General features: G+C 42.0%; 1 long non-coding RNA gene across 10 annotated transcripts in view; it reads right to left on the bottom strand.

The window, feature by feature from the left end:
• Positions 1 to 23,327, bottom strand: part of LOC148337015 (uncharacterized) — a 150,418-nt gene that overhangs the window by 62,710 nt on the left and 64,381 nt on the right. For 2 of the 10 annotated variants that reach the window (XR_015843250.1, XR_015843244.1), the window contains 2 exons: positions 6,596 to 6,633; positions 6,374 to 6,520 (listed from right to left, as the gene is read on the bottom strand). The exons of the other annotated variants lie outside the window; for them this stretch is intronic. This is a non-coding gene — a long non-coding RNA (uncharacterized LOC148337015). Of the gene's footprint in view, positions 1 to 6,373; positions 6,521 to 6,595; positions 6,634 to 23,327 lie in introns of those variants that run through there. 10 annotated transcript variants of the gene reach the window in all.

Genomic DNA, 23,327 nt, shown 5'->3' with positions numbered 1-23,327 from the left:
AGTTAATTCGGGATTGGCTATATAACAGTAAACGAATAGAGGTGCGAGTTAAGGTCTAGTTGTTACAAACAAGACGATTGTTATCTTCAAATTTAAAAATAGCTGCAAATATAAAAACACTAACCACTGATGCCAAATGTTATCAGCTTCCGACAAAAATCAAGTAATTACCTTCATTGTGTCAATATTTTTGGTGCACAGTGGAGCTATTTTAGAAATTTTGATTCTTAGATATTATTCTCGTAGGTTGCTACCGTCCAATGTGCGTCCGTTCAAACGACAGTGAACTTTGTTTTGAATAATCAACAATGTCAGTCATCGATAAGCAGCTACTTTTGCCACCATGACATGGAAAGCATCCGGCAGCCATCCCAGCGGGCGTTGAAATACTTTGACCCCTTTGAACTCCCGTGCAACGCAGCTAATGCAGATTACAAAGGTGCCCAAGTCGCACAGCTGCTTCCACAAAGAAGCAGTCTCAGCTCCAGCATCTGGTGTGACGTTTGAAATACTTGTCGGACATCCACTTTGCTTTCAACCAGCAGGGTGGGAGAAGTGGGTGAAGGGTGTTAAACTTCACACACTGGTCCCGTCTTTCTGCTATTCCCCGTCACACGCTCAAAGCCCCACCTGGCTCTAAAGTCAGGAAATTTGCAGCTTGTCTTTGAATCTTAATTCCATGTCAGGACCTGTCACACAGAACAACATCACGAGAACAAGCCCAGAAAGAGGGACGGACATTTGGACTGTGGGCAGCGTCTCATTTCCAGCAGCTTCAGCAGGAAACGTCACAAGCTGGTCCGGATTTTAACGATTGCCTTACATGCAGTCATGGTCCCACCTAAGACTGAAGCCTGGAAATTGGCAGGTCATCTTTGACCTCCTCATGCCGTGGCAGTCACTTTTTTTCAGAGAATAGAAACACATGGACAAAGCCGGTCTTACTACTTGTGGCTTCGCCGATGAACTTTGTAATCCAGTCCCAGCTTTCTGCTCCACCCTTTCACCACAGCTGTTGTGCTGCTGACGATACTTCCTTCAACCTGCTCCTGGCATTCTAATATTCCGTTTCACACAACCGCAGTCCCACCTTGCTCCAAAATTGGGAAATTTGCCGGTTATATATTCTGTCAGGGACTTTTCCACAGTACAGTCGTGCAGAGAAAAGCCCGCTTTGACAGGCAGTGTGAAAGTGGCTGGTGTCTCACTGCTCGTTCCTTCCACTGTAGATTTCACAAATTTCGACTTAAGTTTGCATTATGACAAATTATTTCTTGGTGGGTGACCAAATTCCTGGTTAAAGGTCATCTTTGTGGCTCCTTCATTGGCGTTTATAAAAAGGCGGGAGGTTACCTTGGACAGTCTCCAAAGCGGGGGTGGGATTTATGGCGGCTGCGTCTGTATTGAATATATTTGCTCTAAACTAATTGACCGCTAGGGCGAGAGGCGCTGAATTAGGCAAATGGGGTCCTGGATGTGAAGTTGGACTTGATTTATTGCTTTCAATGCAACTCAAATCAATGGCTCTGTTGCATTTCCCAGCTGAAATCATTGTCATGCCTAAGAAAAGAGAGATTAAGCGGCCGTAATGAGTTCCAGCGTTTGAATGTGTCGGCTCGCCATTCAGGGGCGAAATCATATTTAATGGCTGACACTCAGTTCATGGCAGGTCCTTCTTTTTCTCAGTGTCGGGTCACCTTCGTCACCGGGAAGGTCCATTCAGCAATCCAAGTGGGGTAGAGGTTGGTGGGGGGTAGGCTAAAGATATGCTGCAATGTTCATGAAAAGAGGCGTGTGAGAAATGAAAACGGTAGAAAAAAGCAGCTGATTTGTACACGGACGGATGACCTCACTGTGCCAAACTGCGAGACGTCAGCTGCTTTTGTTTCTACAAGAAGAGCTTTTAATTTCATTTCAGGCCCTACATGGCAGTTGCCTCGGCTAAAAAATGTTGTGCGATGCTAATAAATTAGGATGCTCTTTGGCTTCGTTTGTCCAGACGAGTCTGCGGTTATATTTGCGCATTCATTTGCAAATCCACTCCTGACAATTAATTCCAAGAGGCCGATAAAGAAAGTGGAGGATGGCCATAATTTGGCTTGGCCCTGACAAGAATGCTCTTTTCCCAGAATTTTTTCCAACTGCCTCTCTGAGAAACCAGAATTCTTGGCCACCTGAATTACTTCTTTACACTTTTTTGTAAAGACATGGACAGCATCGAAACATATTCATTTCCATACGCCAATCAATGTGTCGGCTATAATTTGAGCCCCCTGTCGATGGTAATACACCCCGATGAGGTTAAAAGGCATTAGGGCCAGCGGGTATGAGATTAACAGTCATTGGCTGACAAATGGAAAAGAAGGGCCGTCCCAGCTTATTCCAGTTTAATAAGCGCGGGATCCATCTCATTGATTATTCAAGCACTAATATGCTGCAGCCAAGATCAATACGTAGCGTTGCGCTCATTTCAAAATGAATCCAATTACTGTTAATGCTGAAGAAGAAAATAATCAGTGAGGAAAGTGGGTCTTGTTTTAATTTGCTAACCACATCATCGCTCGTAACGTAACATAATATAACGTACCGTGACACAAGCGGGAAGAAAACATTACATAACATTATTAACATAAGTACGTCCACAGTACAGCATGACATGGCAGAGTCTAGGACAGAATAGCGTAGCATGAAATAACATATATAAGGTACACGCATACAATAACTGGTTGCGGCCTTTATCACTTAAGTTCATCCAGAACGGATGATAGCATAGCATACATAGCGAAGCATTACGGTGATGGCCTTACTCATTCAGTTGTGCCAAATGCTTTGAACGTCTGCAACATAACAGAGCATAAACATGCGCATATAGCACAGCATAGCATAAACTATCTGTCCATGCAGTATCAGGATACCAGAGCATCGCTAAACCATGTCTCATTGACATTTTAAGTCATCCCTTGTCTGCAACAATTCATTCAGGCTTCCTATGACTTGTATTTAATTGGATGGATTTTTATAGATCCGTTCATGGGCTCGCTCCCAGTTGGACACACCAAGTGAGTAAAATAAAAATCCCTCACATTCCTCCGTCGAATTGTATTAAATCCCCATTTAAGTCTTTCTAATCACCTGGTCAACCAATAAGACTGTTTGCTTTTTTCCAATCATCTCGAGTTAGACAGTGGGAGAGAGGGAGGGAGAAAGAAAGACAGACACAGAGAGAGAGAAAGAGAGAGAGCGAGAGAGAGAGAGATCATTACTGGGTAATAAAGCATCCATATGGTGTAAATGTTGAGCTGCTGCAAATCCATTCACAAGCTTAGTTGCACACCACCCTAGCAGGGAAGGTCAGGAAGAAAAGCGTCTGTCCTGAGCATATGTTTCGTTTCGGGATATTTGGGGAAGTGGCCATGATACATGCCACCGCCAATGTTAACGCCAAAAACCTGAATTGTCAAAAGAATGATTTTGTCTTCTTTATGTTAAATAGGTGATGTGTTTCATTTGTTCAGACATCAGAGTTTCTTTTTTTTTTTTTACCTCTGCTAGTTTCGACGTGCATCCGCAGTCTTCTTCGGCAGCTTTAAAAAAAAAGTCCTCTTGAGATTGGTTGACCAAATGAAATAATCAACCCCAGAAACCTGGTCCAGTTTGTGAAAATGCAGATGAAGATGACCCCAGGAGCTAGCAAATGGTCTGCGGCGATTGTCACTTGACTGTTCAATTGATCGCAAATGAGTTGGGCATGAAATGAGACAACTTCTGGAAGATTAGCACCAAAGACTTTGGCATGAGTAATGCCCGGTGTACAATGACCAGAACGGTCGCCGAATTCAAGCACGTCAGGACACTTTGTACCGAACCAGACTTGCGAGGGGCTATCATCGGTAAAGAGTCATGAACTTTAGAGTACGACTCTGAGACCAAATGCCAGAGCTTTCAGCGAAAAATCGCAACATCACCAAGGTCGAAGAAAGCAAGAGTTGATTGCATTCTTTGATGTGTGAGGCATTGTCCTCAGATGCAAGCAGTCACTATACATCGCTAGCATACATAGCTAAAGAAAAAAATTACGGGTAGATGCCGTAACAATGTCACAATGACAAACACTTGGAACTGAGCACACTTGCGCCCCGTCACACACTTAGAAGCTCCTCCCAACACAAAGGTCCACTGTGCTGACAAGTCAACTGGAAGGCGGCTTAAACTTTGAACCCGTAGGTCAACTCATTAACACCAACGATTGCCTGCGCTGTCATGCAAACTCAACAACTTGTGAATGATACGCACAACAGCGTCACTCTGTTACACAGCATTTCATTCACTATGTAAGTGTGCGTGTTCTTAAAATACAACCATGTAGCCTCACTGCATGAATTTTAAATGCAGATTCCATGTGTACGTTAGGGAAGAGTGGTCTTTTACTTAGCACGGTGGAGACCAGTGGTTTTACCTCACAGTTACGAAAATCGACAGTGATATCACAAATGCAGTATCATGTTGTTTTGCAAAGGACATGGTACCGGTTAGTAAGGTTAAAAATGCTGGATTGACGTAGATGATTACAGTAATGGACCCTCATTAATAAATATTGCTAGGATTTTTTTCCCCATACACCCGAGCCCTAATATGTTTACATAAAACTGGTCGAAGGTGCGTAAGCAATTTTCCTAGAGAACAGTGCCAAATCAGATGATTATGTGGTCCTCCCGTGCATACTCCAAGTCTTTGAGCCCATCCAGTGAGGCTGTGAGTCCAAAAAAAAAAAAAAAAAAAAAAACGAGGAACATGCAACAACTGCTCATTTGAGAACTACACCCATATTTTTACGTGCAATCAAGTCAATAGATGTGGATGTGATGGTGAATGTTTTTTGGGGATCTGTATGCCACACAGCTGGCTGGCAATCTCTTAATATTTAATCCGATTCACCTCCCTGCAAGTCTCACTTCAGCCAATAGTCTTCAAACTCTCAGGGATTTCAGGGACCAAGCCCCGAGGCAAATAGCAAAAGTCCACAAGTATTTGACATTCACCCTAAAAATGATCACAATTCCCCATTTTAAAACTTTAAAGACCTAAAACTAGAATCCCAAATTGTCAATCTACTTTTACAACATTAACTTTAAGACGAATAGCTCACCAATTATTTGATTATGATAAAATGCAGCCGAGGTGGGCCTGTGATTGGCTGGCGACCAAGGATCCATTTTAATCGTTACCCTAAGGAAAGAAAATGACAGAAAATGGATGGATGGTTTTTACTGCAAGTCAAAACAAGAATTAGCAATTACTATTTTATTTATGAATTTATTTTTAATAAATTTATCCCAAAACAACTCTATCATACCATCTTCTACACCGCTTATCCTCACAAGGGTTGTGGGTGCACTGGAGCCTATCCCAGTTGACTTTGGGATCAAGGTGGGGTAAACCCTAGACCGGTGACTTGCCAATCGCAGGAAAACAACTCTTTCGCTTCAGCTCAGTCTTCACTCACCATACGTTACAACGAGAAGAACTTTCACCTCTTCTTCCAGCATCAACCCCACAAGAACATTTCTGTCTGCCAAATGTCTTTTGCAAACCCCCATTCACGCTACTCTACTTGAACTCTACTAGGAGAAAAGAAAGCAAGGAGTCTTCTGAGTTTCTGCTTTTAAAAGTAAGCTACTGTAAAGCAAGATGAACGGTAGTTGAGGTCAAATTTTGGGCTTTGGTTACTTGTCACCAAGTTTTGATTGGTTAATTCTACACTGTTTCAGTTTTGGCGTGAGATACTGTACCAGCCCACACCTGACATCCATGTTGTTTGAGTCGCTTTTAAGTGCTCACAAATAGTGTGATAAAGGTTGTTTTTTTTTTTGCCACTTAATTGTCCGGAGGTGGAGTCGGGCAGGTGCAGCAGCAGCCATTGTTTACCTTTGACAGGATTATTTGTACCTCTCAAATGCGCAGGTATCATCAGAGGGTGAGGCGGGCGTATCTTGACAATGGCCGGATTTCTCCTTTCTTGCAGGTCGTGTAATTTTAGCTGCTCTGTAATTAGGGGCTGAACCTCTAGGACCTGGGGGATGCCCATCTACCAAAGTGAACCGGAGGGAGTGGTGGGGAGTCAACTATCTCGAGTTTGCTCTAATGGCCATGTTTCAAGTTGAGCAGTCTTTGGTACACAATTTGCAAGCTTGATTTTGTACATTTGTAAGGATACAAGACGGAAACAAATCTTATTCTGTGAATCGTGAGACTTTGTCACATTTGTTGATGCATTGTCCATTCACATTCAAAATTGTTTTAGGAAGAGGTTAATTAGTTATGTTGATACGGGTTGACGTATGCCTTGGTTTTGTCTCCTCGGGGTCTTACATATCCCAGTCAGGCCAGTTCCTTTCCTACCATTTAGCTGAACTTTGTTGTGTAATATGCGTATTGATGTCCAGTATTGGCGATGCTGTCAATGGGCTCAACCACGACGGGAAGATTAAAGGCCTGTTCCTGGAAGTCCTGTTCCTTGTACCTGCTTGACAGGGAATTAAAGAGTGAGTGGGAGCACCCAAGTAAAGCTCTTACTTAGCGTTTGGCTCGTCAGGACCTTTATTTGAGTGACATCACGACTCCTTGACGTTGGCTCTGCCATCAAGGATGTAACCGGGGCAGAAGTTGAACCGAGGTCGAAAAGCATAAGAGGATAGAACATTAGTGTATGACTATATATACTATGAGCTTTACTTGTGACAGACACCCGGCTACATGGGTTGGTTACCAGTTAATTGGAGGACACAGACAAACTATCATTCTCACTCATGCCCCTATCCGTGCTCACTGAGCTAGAATCAAAATTGAAAAATGAAAGTTATTCTGCGAGCTCGAGCAACCACTTCACTTTAGTTTGTCTCATCTTGTAAAGCTGGACATATAATCTGCATGTGCCTGAAAGCCGTCTACAATGACGGCCAACATTCAGATCTCTCCATCCTTCTTCACTCGGGTTGCAGGTCGGCTGGAGCCGATCCGAGCTGACGTGACGAGATGCTGGGTACATCTCAGACAGGATACCAGCCAATCGCAGGGAATTACGTGTCAGCTTCAACACTGCTCGTGGCGGGGTGCTAGAGCCTATCCCAAGTGACTTCAAGCAGAAGGCGGACTCCACCCCGGATGGGTCGCCAGCTAGTCAAAAGGCAAACAAACACTGTCACTCTGCAGGAGCCGATCCAACACAAGTCAGGCGAGCGTACCACGACACAATTATCAAAGCTAAAATCGATGAAACTATCATGCACAAAATTTGTTTTTACTTCACACAACTGTTTATCCACATTGCCACACAATTTCAACATGTCCGAGTATATATGAAACATGTCTGATCGGCGTCTAAGGGGTTGATTATCATTCAATGAATGAAAGCTAATATCTTTCCACGTACAAATCACCGGAAAGTCAGCCATACAAAGCCAGCCCTCCCGATCACACTGCTACTAGTTCCATGGGGAAATCATGTCAAAAATACAATGCAACACATCTTGAGAGCAAAGTCGATGTGCATGCGTGGAAAGTGGAGATGGAGGAGTCATTGTTGGTGATATGGTGCGGTGCTGCTCGGCAAGGAAAGGGGAGCTAGAAATGGACGCAAGTAGAGTAATGAGAGAAATGGCTAACCTCAACATAGCCTTAGTTCCATAGTCACATGACTGAAATTTTATTCTGTCGACCAGTGTCTGTTGCATCATGCATACTGCATACTGCCCATTGACACACGTAAAAACCATGTTGGGTTCATTCAGCTTATCAAATCTAAAGTCATTCCCATGGATCACGCACACGCTTCCCAACGGGAATCCTTTAATTGAGGAAGACATCTCAGAGTGATTGAAATGACAAATGAACTACATTAACTTCTCCGATGGCGAGCATACAAAGAAAAACCATACGTCCTAATGAATACTTTGAGCGCTATTGAGAGGAGACGGGGAGACGGATTGCGCGTCTCGTCGCACGGAGCTTACATAGATCCTCGCCGTGTGCGTCTGAGCCCGCTGAGGAATGACAGAAAGCTCAATGAGGGCGTCTGTCTCGCCCCCCCCTCCCGAAACGCCTCACTTTGTGTTTAATGCAACTCGGCCTCGGTTTTACCATCCATCCATTTTCTGGACCGCTTATCCTCACGAGGGTCTCGGCTGTGCTCTCAGTTGACTTTAGGCAAAAGGCGGCATACTCGCTGAACTTGTTGCCGGCAAATCGCAATCAGTTTATCCCACCTCCTTCTCCCCCACATACATGCGACATACATATGAGCACGATATAAAAAGCTCCTGGCTCAGATTTATCCCCCCGTTAAAAAGTAAGTGAGCTGTTAAAGTTGCAGCCGCTCGGACGCCGAATGATCGATAGCGTCACTCGTTCTTAGGCCGCCATTAGTGAGTAACGCTTTTGTGTTTACAATGTCTCCGCCCGTATAATTTTAACACGGCCAATGATAACGTTTAATAAATGGCACTTCCTGGCATCGATTGGTTAAAACTCAGAGGAGGGACAAAAAGTTCCTGAACAGTACAGCAGTGTTGAGCACTTTTCCCGGGAAAAGTGATTGGTTGGTGATAAAGTGTAACAAATAAAGACGAATGTAACACTTTTAATGATTACTTGATGCAACTGTTGTCTGGCTTCTTATGGACTAAATACTTTAAACCAGTGATTCGCAAAATATGGTCCATATATGCTGCGAGATGTAGCCTGTGTGGCCACAAAATAATTTGCGCTAAATTCCGTCATATTTCAAAATCTGCAGAATATGGGGACTGCCATGCCAATAAAACAGACTTGACATCAGACTTGTCGCATTGCACAACACTCCGCCCATTGACACAAACGTCTGTCAAAAATCGATGAAAAAAGATGTCTGTGCTCCGGTGGGATTTGTCGATGTCATAATAAAGGCGACTGTTCATAAAAGCGGCACCATTCACGCTCACTTGCTCCGTCGTCTCTCCGGCTGTGAATGCAAACCGCATGAAAATGAACTATTAATCTGTTCCCCCAAAGGAATTCCGCTTGCCACACAGAAGTTTGACAGCCGCAATTGGATGCTGCTTGTCTGGTCAACAAACAATTTCCCTGGGCTTCACTGCCTTTCAAAAGCCACTGTTTTCCTTCACCCCCCTCCCCTCCTCTCTTTCGCTCCAAGCAGGGCCCTGATCATGTGAAAAAATGTCAAAAGCTTTTCTTCAGATGTCAGCCGGAGAGAGTTAGAATTTCCAAACATGTTAATCCACGCCAGCATTAAAGAAAAAACAGAAAAGAAACTCGAGTCATTCAGCATTCTGGAAAAAGTTCCTGTGCTTTGAAAAGTGTGTCTTTGAGTCCACCATACCATATGGTCTCCGGTACCTACCATGCTAGATTAGCCAATAGGAACGTCATGATACTTATCATACAAACTACGGCTTTATGCCGCAGATTAGCATGACTGGATAATAGTTTTTTTGTTTTATTTTTGTTTTAAGACATGTATATTGTAGGCGCACCTGCACAATCTAATGAGATCCGATACAAGAGCAGCCTTGACAAAGACGGACTTAAAAGGCACTTGGGAGAGCACCGACCGCCGCCAAGGTGGACTGTGCGCTGATTGTATATACAAAAGATTTCTGGCATAGAACACTTAAAAACCAATCTTTTATTCACATGAACATGTGTGTGCGTGCGTTTGCGTGCGTGTGGGGTTGTGTGCATTAAAGTAACAAAGGCACTCAACCAAGTTTTGAGAAGGCTTTCAAAAGAAAAAACAAAAAAACACACACCAGGAGAAACTATCTGGATAATAAAATATCCCTAAAAAGGTTATCATGAACTAAGGTACCAATGGGAAGTAAATCAAAAAAAAAAAAAAAAAAAAACTAAAATTAAATAACATTACACAATGAGGACACCAGCCAAGTCTCAAAGGATCTTAGGATATAAAGTAACACGATTAAAAAAACACTGAAAAAAGACAAGAATAAAATACAATACTATGGGACATGTTCAAAAACATTGAGATGGGTGTAAATTAATATTAACTATGGGAGGAAATGGAATTGCCCGGTCAAGACTCAAGGGAAGTTGAAATAAAGTAAGGTACCACCAATGTAAAATAAACTTTAAAATGAAATACCTGAAAACAATCAAGCAATAGCATGAAACACGAGCATAGTATTAGTTTAAAAGTACATTTACTACAGAAAATGATTTTAGCACCAACGTGATATATAACTGTGCCCAAAAAAATATTATGATGACATGTATATAAAAGTGCATTAATTAAGGAAAACATATTCAAGATGCCCTGCCTAAGTCTCAAAGGGAGTACCAAAATGTAGTATAAGGTAGCACCAACAGAAAATTTTAAAAAATGTCACGTAGAAGTATATTAATTATGGAAAATGATACCAAACCCGACACATAGAGGTACAATCACGTGTTTCAAATGATGAGTGTAAAAGTGTTTAATTAATGTGTCCTGCCAACCAACTCCGAATGGGAAATAACCCTGAACCCAAGTTGTCAACAGTTTTTCTTGTATTGGATCACGGGTCAGAGGGGGGTAAAAAGGTGGGCCACCCCCTAACACTCTTCTTGCTCCTTCCTCCTCTCTGGCCTCTCATCATCATAATCATCATCGGCGCTCTTTTCCTGTCATCACATTCACATTCCCTGTCACGCCGCCGCCTGACGGACGAGGTGGCGTTTGATAATGGCATCAGGAAGCGGCAAGTCTTGCCTTGTCATTAGATAGCATCAGTGCTGACTTATGACAGTGGGAGTGCAAAATGTGTGTGTGTGTGAGGGGGGGGGGGATTGCTACAAGACCCCGGGCAGACGGACGGCTTCTTCGTCGCCCTTAAATGGCCGACGGATAATGAAGCGGCACTCTGAAAACAGTCCGGGCTCACTTTCATCCATCACATGTGGGAGAACTTTGCTGACAAAATGTGCTTCTTGTTCTCATAGAAAAGTCACCATGAGAAATAGTTATAGTTATATATATGCAAATCAAAGGCAGACTGGCCAATCACAGCTCAGCACAATACAGTGGTCATACGTCAATGATAATCCAATGATACATTTTACAATTTGTGATTCTATTATTATATATATATATATATATATATATATATATATTTGGGCTGTCAAAATTAAAGTTTTAACTCTAGATGAATTAATCTTTAGCACATCATCACAGAATAAAACAAGTTACTCAAATTACCTCATGGATTTGCAAACCAACACTGCTGGAGTGTGGTGCGTGTGGGCACAACTAAATGGATACGTTTTGAGAATTTTTTTCGACAGAAAATGCCTGTAACGATGACTCCATTTAGATAGTATTCAGGGATCACTTAATATTTGGTGATTTTACATGAATTCCAAAATATTATTCAAGTAAATTCCTGTTGAAAAATGTGATTAATCACAATTAATTATGGATTTTTTGTGATTAATTAAATAGAAAATTAATTGCATGACAGCACTAATATATAGCGTAGCCTATTTTTTATTTAAAGGGAAAATGGCCAAATTAACATGATTACGATTGTAAATACTTGATCATTTAGCCGAAAAAAGCATCAAAAAGCTGGAAAAATAAATCACCTGTTGTTGATTTAATGCAATTTTTTGGCAAAGTTTTCCGTCAAATGGGCAGCTCCATATTAATGGATGGTGCTATACCCCAGGCCTAAATTGTCTACTGGAACAAGTTTTGTCTTTTAAATCCAAACAAAAAGGGAGGTTATTGACTGTTCTTGTGTTTGGGTCCACCTACCAACAGGCAAACAAGTGAATTATGAGTGTTTGCGTTATCGCTGATGTTTTTTTTTTTGTTGTTGTTGTTTTTTGTTTTTTTTTAAACAAATGTGGGACAAAAGGTGAGGCGGTGAAAAGCAAAAGCAAAGCCGAGCAAGAGCCCTGCAAGTCAGGATAAGCGGCGCACAAAAGGAAGAATGAGAATATGTGCGCTGTTAAATTGAATTATGGAATGGATGCGAGCGGCCGTCCCCTCCTCTTACAGATGGCTGACAATCCCGCTGCCTGTATAATTGTATGGCTAATAAGGAGTAAAGCCAATTAGGCATTTAAGTGCGCTATAATCACTGGGGATTGCGCAGATGAAGAAAGGAGGTAGAAAATCAGGCCAAAGGACAAATGAATAGCCCCCCCGCCCCCATTGCGCGTCTTATTCCCCTCCATATTGGAAACACACACACAATTGTATGTATACGACTCAAAACTCCACTATTGACGTTATCCATTCATGTATTGTCCCCCTTTGCTGGGCGAGGAGGGGCTGCATGGCAACCAGGCAACACAACAGCTGTATAGAAAATCATTAAATAATGTCAGATTTGTACTTCCTTTAATACTGCAATACAATCTGTGCAATGAATGCGTTGTCCAAGACATCTCTGGACTTATTTTAATTTTAAATGTAAAAAATAAAATCAAATAAAAAAAATCCCACATTAGCAGGCCAACCGCCTGAAATTATTTTGTGCAAATGCTCATCAAAAGGTGACGTCAGGCTTTACCCACATTAAACTCCCATTTAGCGTTGCCTATTTGTAAAGGATAGATGCCTCCGATTGACGCTCATTTCGGTGAATTCTCTGGTAGGAGCTCACCCAAGTCAAATCAAATTGGCTGACTTTTGGTTTGAATTCAGGCATGCGTTCTTCCGACTTTTTCCATGCGTCCTGTTATGATGGACATGTTTACACAATTTCTAACTGATCAGTAAAATCGGTATCGGTGCCGATTTTGTTTTTTCATCATGTGTGATTTTATAATTCATCAGGCTACTCTAAAATCCAGACAACTCATGTTTTGACTTATACACCACCTCTGTGACTTCAGACTCCTGCTCACTAAACGGATGCCTGAAGAAAATCTGACTCATGGGTTGAGGGAGAATAATCATATGCAAAATTGTTCTCTATTCAAGGCAGAATTTGACCCCAACTTACTTATAATGGGGAATAAAAATGGAAAAGTGAGTCACCGCTGGTGGGTCCCAGGGTAAGACCCGTTGCAGTTTTAGCTCCTCACTGAGCTGAAGTCTCACAACATATGTAGTGGACCACCATACGTGTCCCACCCACTGCTTTAGGAGCTCCAATTTTCACACACAAATGTCGTTTTACTACACATGAGGACAAGCATGCCGACTTGGGCTAAATACCAAATGACTTTCAATACTCGCAGTAAAAGTGGGTCCATATATTGCAAAAAAAAAAAAAAAAAAAAAACGCCCAAACGGCATCCATCTTTTAACGGGCACAATTTGGAATACCTGCAATAATCCAATCGCAGCTGTGAGTTTTGCTATAGTTGTGCGCCAAAAATGTGAAGTAACACACAGATTCTGGAAGACGAAGGAAGCTTATTTAAAACAATGGCAAAATGAAATGCGCCGTTAATTGTTGGATCGTCGGATATGTGTGTGTAGCAACCATGTCATTAAATAAAAATAAATAAATAAAGGTCCAGACAAGCTGTCGGTCACAACACTTGTTTGCCAGATTACATTGCGCTACGCCGGGCCAATAAAACTTTGTCAAACCCTCCAAGAGCGCTGAAATATGTTCAAATGACGTTTGCTATAAAGGCAGGCGGGCAAGCCAATAGGCTGGCGGATGGGGAGTTATCAAGTAGCGAGGAGTTGGAAAAAAAAGAGGAAGGAAGAGTCGGTCAAAGGAGGAGGAGGATGAGGAGGAAGGAGGTCAGCGTCTAGAAAGAAAAAAGGTCACGAGAGGCAGCCTCGGCCACCTCACAAAGGGTCTTGACATCATCAGGTATTGAAGAGGAGTTCTTTCCAAGGAGCAGGGGTCGTAATTACGTTTGCACTAAAACATGCCCAAGTGGCTTAGGGTGGGGGTTGAATTAATACGCCACTTTTGCCTTGACAAGAAAGAATTTAGCTGAATGCTTTTTGACTCAATTTCTTTGAAAAGCCAACGCTGAATTTTAGGACTCACTCCAAAGACCTCATTTTTGACACAGGGGAGTCTGCCAAGAATTTTTAAGCGTATCAAAAAAAAAAAAAAATGATAACAGGAAACCAGCTATTACACCACACACACATATCACTCACAAAAAATGTTGGCAGACTATCGATAAAGTAAGTTATGTTTGAGGGGATGAGAAAATTTAAATAATTTTGAAATTTATTAAAGACTGTGATTGGCTGGCAGCCAGTCCAGGGTGCAACTCGCCAACGTTGTCAGCTGGGATAGGCTCTAGCATGGCCGCGACCCTTGTGAGGAGAAGTGACTCAGATAGTGGATGGATTAATAAAACGAACATGAAATCCATTCACAATGGAAAACCGCAAAGACATCCGCGGTTGTGTGCCGTCACGAGGACTACGCATGATGGTAACGCGGTGAGAAGGCGATCTTTAAAATAAACCTTAAAATATCAAGAATACAAAACATCAATGCTTTGCTATGTCGATTGCTAATTATGGATGCTTAAAAAAAAAAAAAAAATTAAGCTGACAGTCAGCTTTAACTAAATCCAATTTAAAAAAAAAATCCAAATATTTGTTTTGAAACCACTGCAATCAAATTTTCACTCTAATCAAAAAAATTTAGTCAACTCACTATCCTAACCACATTTTACAGCAGGGGTTCCCAACTACGGTCCTCGAGAGCCCTTATCCAGCCTCTTTTGTTGTCTCCCTCCTCCATCAGACCTGATTCTAATGATCAGGATTGTAATCAAGTTTCTGCAAACTTGCATTTGAATGAGATGTGTTGGAGGATTCTAAAACAGGCTGGATAGGAAGCTCACAAGGACCAGACTTGGGTGCTCCTGTTTTCCAGATCTGCGTTAAAATTTAAAAACTACTCAACAAGTCTCTCTGTCTCTCTCTCGCTCTCTCTCTCTCTCTCACTTGCACACACTTTGCTTTGGGTAGGTATGCTGCTTTGGAATGCCAGCATTACCAACGTGAATCTCCTTGGGAAGACTTGTCCTGCAAAACAAAAAAAAGCCAAGCGACAAGTGGAGTAAATCACTCTTTAGTTCTGCCTGTCGAAACCTCGCCCATTAACAACGGCCCCAGTCCACAGCTCGGGACATCCACGACAATGCTTACACTGTTAGCTGCGCCACTTGTAGCACGGCGGAGATAAACCGCCACAAGATTACTGACTGAGAGGTTAAGCCGTGTTCTTAGAGGCGAGGCGATATAAATCACACGCTTGTAGCGGGTTTCGCGGCGTGATAGGAGGGTGACAAATTCACCAGTCGTATGATATTTGCGGCCTTCCGGGACGCTCCTCGACAGGCCGCAGCCAGTCTCGGCTCGTCATTATCCCTGACAGCAAGCCGCCGCGGTCGCGGAGCGCTCAGCCGGCAAATCCAATTAGCGTTCCCACGATGACAGCGCTTCGCCGGCGGGGCCCGCGCACACACGCACGCACGCTGCCTATAATATGATGTTATTATACACAAAAGATTCAATCTGTTTCCTGTGGGAGGTCTGTGTCAAGAACCGTAGAGCGACACGCTAATTCCGAGCTGACTGCCAATTCACTCTACTAAACGGAAGATTGTCGTTTACGAACCCAGACGAGTAACTGTCACGGAGCTACTTAGGGCATAATGGTCCAGATTGCATGGCATAGTACCGACTCGCTGGCCCACTATGCTGTTGCGCTGTTGAGGCCTTTTCACTGGCAGAGCTGGGAAGAAAAAAAAAAAACACACGATAACCCCAAGTTTCCTTTCTGTGGCTTGTTACATGGCATCTCATTTCATACCAATGAGAAATAATAATGAATGTCTTTTTCAACAAGTGCCATAAAATGGCTGTAATTATAGCGCACATTCATAATTATATATTAAAAAAAAAGCATAGTATAAAAATATTTACATTTTTATGTTGTATTTTATTGGAGGTAGCTTTGATTTGACTTGAATGGTATTTCAATTTGTCATTTAATATTTATTTAGATTTTTTTTCAAATTTAAAATTTGTTTGCATTAAAAAAATATTTTTTCAAGGTAATGAACATTTGATTTTTTTTTACCATGGGCGGCACAGTGGGCGACTGCTAAGCACGACCGCCTCACAGTACAGAGGTGCGGACTTCGATTCCGGCGCCGGCCATCCTGTGTGGAGTTTGCATGTTCTCCCCGTGCCTATGTGGATTTTCTCTGGGTACATTGGCCCTATGAGAATGAATGTTAAAGAAACAATGGCAGACATTTCTAATCTAGCCTCGCTTACATCAGCCAGCACTACTAATTCTGAAGGTCCTGGGCGGATTCGTCTGACATGGCAGCACTGAGAAGCTAAAATATATGCTGCTTCAGAGCCGGTATCCCAGCCCGGTTGTGTGAAAAACAATTGTCACTGTCCAACACACCAGAAAATATTTTGTCACAAAAAATCTCTGTTTAACCACAATTTAATTTTTCTATTTTTTTTCGCCTTTGCGGAGCATCTCAATGTGAATGGTCCACTTTTTCCACTTTTTTGCAGTTTGTTCAGCCTTCGCTCTTAAAACTACTCACGTCCCACCTGACAAGCTAACATGTTCCCACAGCGAGCTAAACATTAGCTCAAGATCCACCAATGAGTCCTCAATCGGACTGATGGATCGTCTATTTCCTGGCCCCAAGCCCATGATCTATTTTATGGATGTTCCGCCGACATGGCCCGCCATCGACGGTTTCCTTGTTTTTATTTCTCCAAGGAGCGAGAACACCTGTCCGCTTTAATCCCGCAGCCGTTCACTCCTTGCAAGAATGCCGAACGGGGCTGCTGCGTGACATTGATGGGAACAAGACGGTATAGATTGACGTTGGGCAACAAAACACTCGGAGTGAGATGCGTGTGTTTTTTTTTTTCTCTCTTCAAACTGCTGCCGTGTGACTCACACACATCATGAACAGGCAGCAGAGGGCGAATGGAATCATATTTTCGTGAGTCATGCCACTTATGAATGGGGGGGGGGGGCATACTGATGAGTCATGGAACTTTCCCAGAAGCTTAACTGGTCATTAACCAGTAAACTGGAATACAGTAAAACTGTACAGCGGCACCTTGAATGCTTCTGAGAAGTTTTTATTTATTTATTTATTTAAACAAATGACTTCTATTTAGTTCTTCTATGATGCTGGCTTCTTAGCTTTGATTGGACTCCAAGCAACATTTTATTTATTTATTTTCAATTGTGCTGTTCGACGAGAAGGAGCGCTGACTCAATATGTGTATTGCGGCATGAGCTTCTTCCGCTTGTTTCCGTGTCATAATTGTTGGACGGGATTTTACATCCTGAGTTAGATCAATTTTTATTGGTATGATAGAACTCAGCGGCTCTTTGGGAACAAAGCGCTTTAATACTGCATTGTCCATTTTCAACACTTAACACGCTTAATATTGGTCCATAATTTGTAAAAATAAATAACTAAAACAATACCATGCACGTGGGCCCTGACCGGTAGTATCGATTTTAGAATAAAACGTGAAATTGACATAATTTGTAATGAGGAGATTTCATATTTGACATTATTGGTTTATTTCATGTCTTTTCATCAACAGAACCACATGACTCATTAATCACACAGACAGAGTTATTATTCTTTCTCTGGTATGACATCACTACAAGAAGTGACCACCCCCCTCTCTGACAGCCCACCTCTTGTTCATTCCCAGCGGTTAACCTTATTTGTCCCGGTGGGGCCTTGGGCAGCATTGAAACAATCTGCCAGCGAGGTTAAACTATATTGCGCCACTCGGGATAAACAAGCCTTACAGCTAATTGAAGAGGAGCCAACCAGACTAGGTATGATGGCCTCCATCTTTTTTTTTTTTTTTTTAACTAAATGCAAATAATGAGTCAGGTTTGCTCAGCAATGAAAGGATGGCTCTGTCAGTTCTTCATGGAAAACAATTTGGCCTTCAATGCACAATGTTTGTACCCATGGACTTTTATGAAAGGTCCCATTTACAATTTCACATGACCCCAGCCACCGCCACCACCCCACGCCGCCTCTAAAATCCTCCCCCACTACCTCGGTGAGATAAGGACAGAAGTGTAATCAATATCTCAAAACACACACGCACAAAGCTGGAGATAGTGTGTCATTACAGTGGCCAAGTGAACATTTTCACATCATCAACAAGAACGTCCCGGCGGCTATCTGTGTTAAAGTTCACATCTTTCATGGAAATGCCAGCAGTTTAAGATGACTCGACCTATAAACCGTGTGTCACCATTTGTTTCCCAGCGAATATATGTTGGTGAAAATGTATTTTAGAGGTCCTCAACATCCACCCAGATTAATCATATTTGCATCTTTTATTTGTTCGAATTAACTCATTCAATCCCAGCCGTTTTCATGAGAGGAAACACCTCAATCACTGCCTTTTTTTCTGGATTTTGACTGATTTTGCAAGGTGTACAGGATATTGTGTTTTAAAGATAAAAACATGGAGCTATGATGCAAAAAAAAAAAAAAAAGGCTAAGACGTATAAATACGTCTTTGGTAGGCAGGGACTACTGTGCGCCATGAACTCAGGAAACAAACTGATTTTTGTGAGTGATTTTATTAATAATTTTTACATGTCTAAAATTTCTCTTGATTTCCAATAGTAATGCAAGGTTGGAGTTAACCAGAATATATTCCACCATCTTTTGAGGCTGCCTCATTATATTGCAATAAAAGTAGATGAAAGCACAATGAGTGTGCTCATTCCACCTCGTGGGAAAGATGGAAAATGACACTGAAACCTTAAAACACTGTGGAAAGACATAAATGAGTCAGAATTTAACGATATTTTGGAGTTGTTACTAAAAAGAAACACAAATACGGACATGTTGCATTTTAGAACTGCGATTCTAATTTTCAAACTTGATTGACAATTGACAAAAAATGTTTTCAATGCACTTCGCATTGCAATATCCCCAAGTACAGATAAATGGTTGGTTGGTTGTTTATTCAATCAACTTCAATAAAAGAAAACTGTTTTTCAAGAAAACAAGCCAATCAAAAATGCATAGAATGACGCTTAAGTTCATCAAGCCGATGGCTTTTTTTACATACAGCATATTTCAACAAAAGAATTATCGACCACAAAACGCCAACACAAAATATATCATCTCACACAGTAGAATTTGTAATAAAGAGGTGAAAATATATATTTTTAATACCTGTCAAACTCAAATTAAAAATTTTTCATACACTCATGCACACTCATTCATATTTTGTTAGTACTTTGAATTTGAACATTCTTTTGAAAGAAATAATAGAACCACACATTTTAAATCATTTTCATAACTGTGCCATTAATGTCCACCATTAACAGAAATGGTTCTGCTTTATGTTAGTCCTTGTTTTCTGTTTTTTTTTTTGGTTTTTTTTAGGGCAACAGTTTCCCTTAAATCACTAATCTCTCAATTTTCAAACTTCTGGATACTGTGGCACAGTAAATTATTATATATACGGGCAGTATGGAGTTTGACGGAAACATAGAATTTCAAAGTATTTAGTTTCGTAAACAATGGATTGGTTGGTTCTAAATACAAAGCTAGATTTATATTTCTTATCGTTCTTTCCAAATTTAGCCACAACTTATTGGCATCAAACCAATTTTTCCGCATGTTCAGTTCACTTTCAACAGTATTCAGAAGCAGTTGGAAAGTTTTGCAATATACTTAATGAACAAGACTATTTCTGCCTTTAAAACAAAATTCAACCTTTGAGAAAATAAGATGCCTCATTGACTTTTAATAAAACTGACCATCTTCACCTATGTTACACGCGAGCATGTTTGTCAAACAAACCGCCTACTCTCTTGCTTTCTCCTGGTCACTTCTGTCCCTAAACCTGCTTATAGATTTCCTTTTCTGTGTGGCCTGAGAGAGGTCAGGAGGTCAGGCCCTAGCATGGCATTGTGGGAGTGATTGTTCTCCAAAGGCCTTGGGTGTGGAATCCATCATCATTAATGCACCGGCCTGCTCTTGTTAACCGGCTGGCCAAACATGATGGAGAAGGTACGTGGAAGGCCTTTTTGAATCGAGGATCAAATCCTTCATTTCGTCTCATAATTGGCCTAAATGGGATAAAGCCAGAGGGGTCTCCAGGTCAGCAGATCGCCAATTGGACCCTGACGTGTGGTCGCCGATATTTTTACTGATAGGCATTCATCAATTAAGCATTGGAGATCTGTCGAGTACAAGGGGTTGAGATTTTGTCGCAATTGGACACATTTTTATGGTGAACTTTTTAAGAACCTTTGGAAATGGTTGGCATTACTGTGCTAATTTTGGGTACAAATAACTTCAAATAGTTGAGTTTCGACAAATGGGAAAGGCCCAAAAATGGCGATTTATCAGGTCTCATAATAATACCAACAAAGAAATGAAACTATTCCAATTGAAGCCCATGAATTTGAAAACAAAGAGGGATCTGCCTTGTGATAGTGTCAGGACAGACCACCAGTACGGGCACCCAACAGCTGCGCATCTTCACATTTGACGACGTCGCTTCAACATTCGCCCCTGTCGACATGTTTACTCAAAGACTGTGAACCTGCCGGACATATTGTGACCCGCCACTAATATTAGCGTTCCTCTATCAACCCGGCCAATTAAAAGTGTCCACATGATATAGAGGAGGGGAGCCAGCTGCTCAAGGTTCCACCCATAACCAAGGTCCAAAAGCAAACAATCTCCTCTTGCTCCCGTTTGATCCTTGATGCAGTTTAACCTTTCAACCCAAATGGGAAGCCAACTAATGAATTCCATATTTTCCATCGCAGGATTGGCTGTTAGTGACCATCAATCAAAGGCGACAGAGCGAGATGGTCACAGGTTGAACCCAAGAACACACCACTCACCCATGCACATACACACACAGGTCATTGCACACCAAACTCAGGGTGATTTGCATTTTCTTTGGCTTTGCAAAACAAAGCAATTTCATCCCCAATGAACCTAACATGCATGTTATGAAAAATAGTGAGGAAGCCGTCGTACGTGAGAAAACACACGTACAGGAAATATGAGCAACCTTAAAGCTTCGAATCCAGAACCTCAGAACCAGGGGCAGAGGTGCTAACCACTCACTCACTGTGCTGACGGCATTATTTCCGATGTGGAAAAATTGTTTTGTAATCCAAACTGTGTCCCTGAACTACTTATGTTTGACCTTAGGTGTTCCGCTGTTATTTTATGACAGTGCGCTTCGGTCTGATTTAAATTAGTCCAACTTTGCTTTTCATGTCGCCTTTTTAGAGAAAGTTTCCCATGAGCGCCATTTCCTCTGTTGTAATTCAGGCTGCAGGAACTTTAGATTGGGCCTTTGATGAGCACAAAGTTAACATCAGAAGAGAAAATAAGTCGGTGAAAGGTGACAAGTGGCCGTGGGTGGGTTTGTTGAGGTGGGAATAGCAGGTGTGCGCTTTCCCTCAGCAGTGGCAAATGCAGGGAAAAAAAATGTTCCAAAACTATTGCGGCAGATAAGGAGCGTGTGAAAAATCGATGGGGGAGCTCAGTTGTGACGCGCTGACTAACTCTTGGAGGAGCCAGACGGAGCAGGGAAGAAGGCTTTTAAGGGACGCCCAGAGGAGATAAACCAGCGTTCACATGGGAACCGCAAGTAGACCCTTTTTTTTTCCTAGTCACCAAATCTTTTGGAGTCAAGCGCTTTGAACAGTGGGAACAAATAAAGAGGGGACCGGAGACGAGCGTTCGTAATCTCCCCTCCTAAGCCCTCGCCTATTTATCACGAAGGTAATGATAAGAATCTGATTTGGGGAAGGGGTGGGGGGGGAGAAAAAAAGGTGAACCCTGAGATGGGTCAGTACCTCGCGCAGGGCGGTAACACGATCTGCAGGAGAGTGCAGATAACCCGGGACAATACGAGAGGGGGACGCCTGGCAGATAAATAAAACAAACAGGGCTATAAAAGTGGGAGGAGGGCAGTGGCTGAGGGGGGAGCGTCCACGTGTGGTGCCGGCAACATCACGACTAAGAATAGGAGCACAATGATGGCTGGAGGAGGCGTCGGAAGCAGAGGGATGCTGGGGAGGAGATAAAGACAGCAAAGGGGATGACATTTTTGGAAGAGGCCTGCAGACAGAGTGCAACAAAGTGATTGACACGTACACGTATGTCAGCTCGCCTGTTCATCTGTTATCGTCACAGAGAGGAACATGTTAACGTCCTGACGTTACAAGTTCTCACGTGGGAAATGAATGGATATACGACGCTACAACTTCTAATCACCGTACAGGGAATTGACAGCTAATCTTTATTTTTTTTCTTTGAAAAAGGTAATGTTGACCATAGAACTACAAGTAGATTGGAAATAGCGCAGCTGTCAAACTCAAGTCCCGGGGGCCAGACCTGGCCCGTAAATCATTTTATGTGGCCCGCGAAAGCAAATCAAGCAAGTCAACTTCCATGACGCTTGCTAAAACCTGTCAGGAATTTTCAGATTGTCATATGTGAAAAATAATGAGATAGTGCAAGCATTTACTTGAATAAGACTTGAACAAATGATTATTCTTGAATTTTGATTTCAAAACTAGGTCATTAGTTTGCATATCCTTGCTCTAGTGTGAAAAAACGTGTCTAATGTTGTATTATTATTTTTTTTTAATTTCACCTTTATCTGTATTGCAGAAACCCCATTTATGTAAAAAATCATAAAAAAAAAATCAGAAAAGAATTGAAATACCAGTAAGTGTTTCTCACAGGACTGTGACAATGAGCAATAATAATAATGTTTATATGGTTTCACAGTAAGTACGGGCCTCAATGGGAAACTAACTAAAAAGGGGCCCATGGCAGAAATGACTGACACCCCTGGTAGATGGCGACAAAAGTGTTATCCAGGTCTCGGACAATATGGATCCCAGCACTTTCCCCCTATTGGGGCACAAACTGCTCCTGAGTCAAACTGCGGGCCATCATGAAAGCTAACTCTCGATAATATTAAAAAGAAAATAATAAAATGTAATGGCTGAATGATGGCGGTAAAATGCCAAGATGCACCTTACAAATCACTGGGAAATAAAAATAGTTACTGCAAGTAACTTGCTGTGTTTAAGTTCTCAAATATAACGGGTATATGAGGGCAACTTCTTAATTCTTATGAGAATATTCTGATACGACTTTTTTACGCTCCAGATTTGCCTCAAGGCTGATGGTGGGCGTCGTAAACCAACCTACTTGGACTACGTGAGGTCACTCGATGGCCCTCCGAGGATCAACAATTCGGACCGCTGGGAATCTTTGAGCGTGTAAGTGAGGTCATGTTTTCCAAA

Source organism: Idiotropiscis lumnitzeri, chromosome 5 (assembly GCF_059441095.1).
Source record: "Idiotropiscis lumnitzeri isolate Australia: NSW breed Sydney's pygmy pipehorse chromosome 5, RoL_Ilum_1.0, whole genome shotgun sequence".
NCBI lineage: Eukaryota > Metazoa > Chordata > Actinopteri > Syngnathiformes > Syngnathidae > Idiotropiscis > Idiotropiscis lumnitzeri.
This window is presented reverse-complemented; position numbering and strand designations above follow the sequence as displayed.